This window comes from Nicotiana tabacum, chromosome 18, assembly GCF_000715075.1.
Source record: "Nicotiana tabacum cultivar K326 chromosome 18, ASM71507v2, whole genome shotgun sequence".
NCBI classification, from domain to species: Eukaryota; Viridiplantae; Streptophyta; class Magnoliopsida; order Solanales; family Solanaceae; genus Nicotiana; species Nicotiana tabacum.
This window is the reverse complement of record NC_134097.1, coordinates 15,796,722-15,804,168: the sequence shown is the minus strand read 5'-3', so window position 1 is coordinate 15,804,168 and position 7,447 is coordinate 15,796,722.

The window sequence follows — 7,447 nt, the reverse complement described above, 5'->3', positions numbered from 1 at the left end:
TCTTTGAGTGTTGATATGCTAATGGGGCACGTGTCTTTTGGCCCATTTGTGCGGTGTAATGTGGATTTGAACAAAGGGGGTGACTCTCAAGAAAGTTCTAATGGATTCGAGATTAATATGTAACAATTGAGAATTTTTGGCGGATTTGTTTATGGCTAAAATCTGATATTTAAGTTGGATGGTGTCGAGACTTGTGGTATTTTTTTATATCATTATGGATTTTATATTTCGGTATCAGAAAGGTGAATGAAATGGTAGTAGACTCAAATAATGTATTTTCAGAGTGGGTGTTTCGGTTGTGGTATTTATAGGGGTAATTATGATGTGGTGAGACTGTACAGATGTTTTGGTGGCAATACTCTTGGGTTTTGATGACCTACGTGGTTTGGTTGAGTTAGAAAAATTTAGTTCTAATAGCTTGGTTATGTGCAGATGGATTTCAAAGTGTTCTTGATAGTTTCTACCATGGTTTGAACCGGATATTTTCTACTGGTGTGGGAAACGTGTTGTGTATTGTGATTTCCTCCTAGAAAGAAGTAAGAGGAAGATTTCTAACTAATAAGGTATGTAACTTACTGATGACTAAGATTTGATAATGGGATTCTTGTGTTTGTCGCATGATAGCATAATAGATGTGGTGTGTTGTGCGGGAATAGGATTTACATGTACAAGGTGACAGTTCAAGTTTTGAATAGAAGGTAACGAATGTTGGACAACATGGTCAGTTTCAGATATTTCGATGAATGTTATAACCGCTCGGTAGTTCCTGAGAAAGGTGCGCATTTCGAAAGACGCGTTGTGTTCTGACTTTCGGATGTCATCGGTATTGCGATACTCACCTAGTTAATAGACTACTGATATACGAGTTATTGATATGTGGAACAGAGGAATTATGGAAATATTCCTAGTGGGGTGATCGTGCATGAAGGATGTGATAGCCATGCGGGTGCTGGAGTTGTGATCATTTACGATGGTTCATGTGTACTTATTTGGTTGCTCATGTATGATATGCTTGGATTAGAGGCCTGTGAGCATGTCAGGCGGATTATGTTATTGGCACGTGAGTTGTCCGTGCGGATCCATGTATTGATATTTTTGACACGTGAGTTGTCCGTGTGGGTACAGATATTTATATTATTGGCACGTGAGTTGTCCGTGCGGGTCCAGATATTCATACTATAGCACGTGAGTTGTCCATGAGAGTGATGTTAATGTGAGCTCTAGAAGAGCTGGTTACTGTTATTAAATTTGTGTGTCTTGGTTCTACTATATATAATGAGCTTATAACATCACGGTTGTAGTGGTGATTGTTGAACTTGCAATATGGTTCTTTTCCTTGAGACATCTCCCATATTTGGGTACACGGATTGCGCAGTAGTGGATGGAGTTATATTGACATGGCGTGTCTGTGGGATAATTGTGTTTAATAATATAAGGTCATTAGATCTAGAATGGGTACTACCAGGCTTGATTATGGTATATTCGAGAGGATTATGGTTCTGGTTGGGGCAAGAGAGCTCCATGGCTAGTTGATCTGATGAGTGGTTATGAGTTTTTGATTGTTTCTTTCATCATTGGTAGTGTACAAAGGTTTTGGAATGCGGTTCTGTTGAATGCGAAGTTTTAATACTTGTACTTGGTTGGTTTGGAGTAATTACTGTGATTGTGATCGGGAATGGTGCTGCGAGCATGTGAGTTGTGTAGTATGTAATGTGAGTATATCTGGGGTTATGGCTATGGCTTGATACAGATTGTTCAGACTTATACGGTGTGTGAGATTTAGATCTTAGAAAGAATTCTGGGTGTTAGAAATTGGGCTCCAAGTTTTGGGCTAAGGTTAAATTAATGATTTTAAGTTGTGTTATGTTGTCAGGCCTATATAGAATAGGGTGAAATGGGATCACCCAAGTATGTGCATGGTAAGAAGGAACAGTGATTTAAAGGCTTAGGAACAACTCTTGGCACGTTCGAGGACGAACGTATGTTTTAGTGGGGGAGATTGTAACGATCCAACCGGTCATTTTGAACATTTACACTACTTTCAACTATTTGAAGTCTTGAATAACTTCCTACGAGGTATTATGACTTGTGTGAATTGTCGATTTTGGTTTTAAGGTATTTCGGAGTTAGCTTGGAAGAATAAAATTTCATGTTGGAAGCTTCAGTTGAAATTGTTGACCAGATGGTGACTTATGTGTAAACGACCTAGGAATAGAGTTTTGATGATTCCAATAGCTCCGTATGGTAATTTTGGACTTAGGAGCGTGTCCGAAAAATTATTTGGAGGTACGTAGTGGAATTAGGCTTGAAATGCCGAAAGTTTTGATGATTCCATTTTCCATTTTTAACGATTTGGAGCTCGAATTGAGGTGAGTTTTGGGATATTTTCTGAGAAAACATCGGGGTAAGTGCTCTTAACTCAATTTTGGTTAGATTACCCAAATCCATCACTGTTTTTATCAGTTAATTGGTGATTTAAGTTGGAAAATTTTGAATACCCTCTTGGATAGATTTGAGGGTCGAATTATTATTGGAATTTAGTCATTTTGGTATGGTTAGACTCGTGGTTGAATGGGCGTTCATATTTCGTAACTTTCGCCGGATTCCGAGACGTGGGCCCCACGGACCATTTTTGAGTTAATTTTGGATTTTTATTGAAAAATATAGTATTTTCTTATAGAGTTAATTATATAATTTTTTTTGACTGTATCGAATTAATTATGACTAGATACGAGTCGACCGGAATTGGAAAATCAAGAAAAAAGCATACTACTTGGTTAAATTGGAGCAAGTCGAGGTAAGTGACTTGTCTAACCTTGTGTGGGGGAAATTTCCCCTAGGATTGGTATTGATGTGATTATTGAAATGTGTTGAAAGTTGTGTACACGAGGTGGCGAGTGTGTACATGGGTCAAATGTGAAAGACTATATTTTTAAATTGTGTAGATCACTGTTGCGCATTTATTAAATTATTTTATCTTATTATATTCTTCATCATTGATCTGGGATATATACTTTAAATTTGTTTGACCTTTTTATACTAATTGTTTTACCTGTTTAGTTGAAACTTGGTTTCTTTTATACTGTGCATTATTTGAAGGTTGATTTTCTTTAAATTAAATAATATTAATATGAAGTATTTGACATTGTTTTTATAATTGATAATAAAGCAAAGTATTAAAGATTTCGAAATATTATTTTCCTGAATTATTTATTCCTGAGTATTTTCGTAAGATTTTTGTACTCATTGTGATGGAGCCGTGAGCTCTTTATTGTGAAAAAATATTATTGATAATTTATTTTGGCATGAGCCGTGAGCTCTTTATTGTGAAAAAATATTGTTGTTGAATTATTTTGGCAAGTTAAATTATTTGAGCACTTGAGGTGGATATTGTGATATTGATATGTATGCGGTGGTATAAGGTCTGGGTATTGAAACGTATACGGTGAGATAAGGGTGGCTTGATACGCGTGGCTAGTAGGGGAACTACTAGAAGTCATGCGGTGTGATAAGGATGGCTAAAACGCGAGATGCTATTTCGGAAAAAATATTTTCTTCAAAATAAATTGTATAGGCTCCCGCGGTGAGATAAGAAAAGGAGATATTGTGAATTTATTTATGATTTGGGACTACGTGGCGGTACCTCGTGAGTACCCTTGTTTATATTGATTTATGGCCATAGTTGCCTTTGATTATTTGTTGTGATTTCATAAAGTTGAAAGGAATTCTGTTTTGATTCCACGAGATATTATTTGCCATTATTTTGTGTAATTAAATGGTGACATGCTACTTGATTCATTTCCATTGTCATTTTATTTTATTATATTGTTAAACATTTTACCATGCAATTATTATTTTCCAGTAGGGCCTGACCTGACCTCGTCACTACTCTACTGAGGTTAGGCTTGGCACTTACTAGGTACCGATGTGGTGTACTCATACTACGCTTCTGCACATCTTTTTGTGCAGATCCAGGTACTCCTTACCAGCCCCGACATCAGTGAGTTACCTGTGCACGGAGACTTCGAGGTATATCTGCCAGCGTCTGCAGACTCCGGAGTCCCCTTCTATCATTATTATGTTGCTTCCTTGTTTTCTTTAGACCTTGATATATAGAGAGACATTGAGGATAAATTCTTAGAAGCTTGTGACTTATTTCTACCGGGTTTTGGGAGTTGAAATTGTTTGAATTGTATTTTATTTATTTCAGATTTAAATTTTTATTCTGCATTGATAGGCTTACCTAGTCTTAGAGACTAGGTGCCATCACGACATCCTACGGAAGGAATTTGGGGTCGTGACAAGCAGGCCAGAATGGCTTTATATATTATTATTATTATTCTGGATCGGGGCTGCCCACCTGCAGTAGGCCTTATTGGCTTTACTATTTTATGGATCAGGGATGCCCGACTGCAGCAGGCCTTATAGGCTTTGTTATTATACGGATCGGGACTGCCCACCTGCAGTAGGCCACATTGGCTTTATATTACGCTTGGGCTGAAGGAGCTCCTCCGGAGTCTGTTCACACCCCTAGTGAGCGTAGATGATTATATATATTCAGGATAGACTTCCTAGGGCATGGACTTGCCTTACTTACTGATTATATATATATTCGGGATGGATTTTTCCCAAGGCATGGATGTGCCTTACTTATTTGTATTGTCCGTATCATTTATATTTTGGGATAAATTACCCCAGGGGTGGATTAGCCTTATACGGTACTGAATGACTGATTGTCAGTCGATGTGTATATATATACGGGTTGGAATACCCCTGGGCTGGATTGGCCATAAACAGTACCGAGTGACCAGATAATTTGTGATCGGTATTTACATGAGGTCTTTCTACTGAGATATCATATTACTTATTGAGTTGCTTGTACTCATACTACACTTTACACCTCGTGTCCAAATCCAGGTACTTTCGGACACAGAGATTGTTAGCTTTCAGAGTACTATCAGTTGGAGACTATAAAGTAGCTGCTTAGCGTCCGCTGACCTTGTCTCTCTTTCCTTCAGTTATTGTACTGTTATATACTTTCACACAGTGGTTTTTTTTTATCAGTCAAACATTGTATTCATATTAGACGCTCATGTATTCAGTGATACCGGATTTTGGGAGTGTTATGTTTGAAATTCTGAGATTTTCTCCACTAAATTTAATTATTTCGTTTTCAAATTTAAAAGAAATGGTAGTTTATTGAGATTTTCGGCTTGCCTAGTATTGAGATAGGCGCCATCATGACATATTAAATTTTGGGTCGTGACATGGACTTCAATGTTGCGAACGTCGTGCAGCTATACCTCAAGTCTCCTCTAATACCTAAATTCGAGCGAATCTACAGTACGTCGCTAGGACCAACTCCGGTATCTGCACAAGAAGTGCAGAGTGTAGTATGAGTACAACCGATCCCATATACTCTGTAAGTGCCGAGCCTAACCGCGACGAAGTAGTGACGAGGCTAAGGCGGGTCACTTACATTAACCTGTACGCAATAATAATAATAACAATAATAACAGTAACAATAACAATAACAATTACAAAAACAAAAACAAAAACAATAACAATAACAATAATAGGAAAAGAAGTAAGACCGATAAATCATATTAATAGTTGAAGTCAATTCAGCAGTTATAAACCTTCAATTAATTTCCTTTGCGGCGTGCAACCCGCTCCAACAACATAGAATAAAATCCGTTGCGGCATGAAACCCGATCCAACAATATAATCTTTCAATAAAAATTCGTTGCGGCGTGCAACCCGCTCCAACAATATAAACTTTCAATAATTCCGTTGCGGCATGTAACCCGCTCCAACAATATAAACTTAAATTAAATCCGTTGCGGCATGCAACCCGCTCCAACAATATAATTTAACAACTCTTAAATGTAAAAATACTCCAGTAAATACCACATTTAATAGGAAATAATTAGGCAACAAAACATACAATAATTGTGATCTATTTGGGAAACAAGTAATGACAAGTAGCAATTAATTGTGGAAATCAGGGAGAAAATAGGCAATTTAATATTTAATGTGCTAAAAGTCAAGTAGCAATTAAGACACATAATTCAAATAAGCATGTAGCAATTATAGCATGAATTCAAGACATAATATTGGACAAGAAATGTGAAAAAAATAATTAATATAATAATTAATTCATGATTTAAAATAATTTATGATTTTTAGATAAATATGCAAACAATCAATTTGACAACGTATAGGCACTCGTCACCTCGCCTATATGTCGTTACACATGAAATTCACGAAACAAATAATTCAAGGGTTTTATTCCCTCAAGTCAAGGTTAACCACGACACTTACCTTACTTCGCAATTCAAGTGATCACTCGACCACAACTTTTCCTTTTGAATTAGCCTCCAAACTAATCAAACCTATCAATTATTCACATTTCAAAAGAGATTTCATTTAAGTCATTTTCGGAAAAGTCAATCAAAAGTCAACGTGGGGCCCACTTTTCGGAATCCGACGAAAAAATTACGGAATTGGATACCGGTTCCGGTACGAGTTCAACCATACTAAAATTTTCGAATTCGGACATCAGATTGTCTTTAAAATACTAAGTTTCGATTTCGGAAAGTTTTACAAAAATTTCTATTTCTTCCATGTAAATCCAGAAGCCGCAGAAGTGAAGACGATCGCATCTGCGATCATAGCACCGCAGAAGCGGGAGCGCTCCTGCATCCCAAGCTTCTCAGAAGCGAAGCTTCTCCCCTGGTCTCAAAGTTGCAGAAGCAACATTGCCTCCACAGAAGCGATCACGCACCTGCGGCCAAAATTGCGCAGGTGCGAAACACCAGAACTAGACATGCAATATTTTACCAAAATGGTCTGAAACACGTCTGAAACTCACCCGAGCCACTCGGGACTTCGTCCAACACTACTAAAAATTTGGCAAAAACCGACCACAGTCGACCGACCTCAAAAATCGGCCAACAAACCGACCAAAGTAGGTCGGTTTTTCAAAATATTTTAGTTTTTAATTTTGTTTTACGAAACCGACCAACTTTAGTCGGTTTTCTTTGGCGAAAAAATGCGAAAAATTATTTTTGAGTCCCGCAAAATTTATTTTTTAAGAAACCGACCAACTTTAGTCAATTTTTCATTTAAAATAAATTAAAATAAATATTAAAAAAACTGACCGAAATCGGTCGATTAATTCGGCCAGTCATTTTAAAAAACCGACCAAATTCGGTCGATAATTTTATTTTTTAATCAAACTGACCAACTTTAGTCGGTTATTTTCGTGCGAAAATATAATTAAAGAGTATAAATCAAATAAAAGACAGTCTTAAAATAAAATGCACCAATGGTCTAGTGGTAGAATAGTATCGTGCCATAGTACAGACCCCGGTTCGATTCCCAGATGGTGCATTTGTTAATTACATAATTATAATACCAACTAATTTTGGTCTGAAAAAACCGA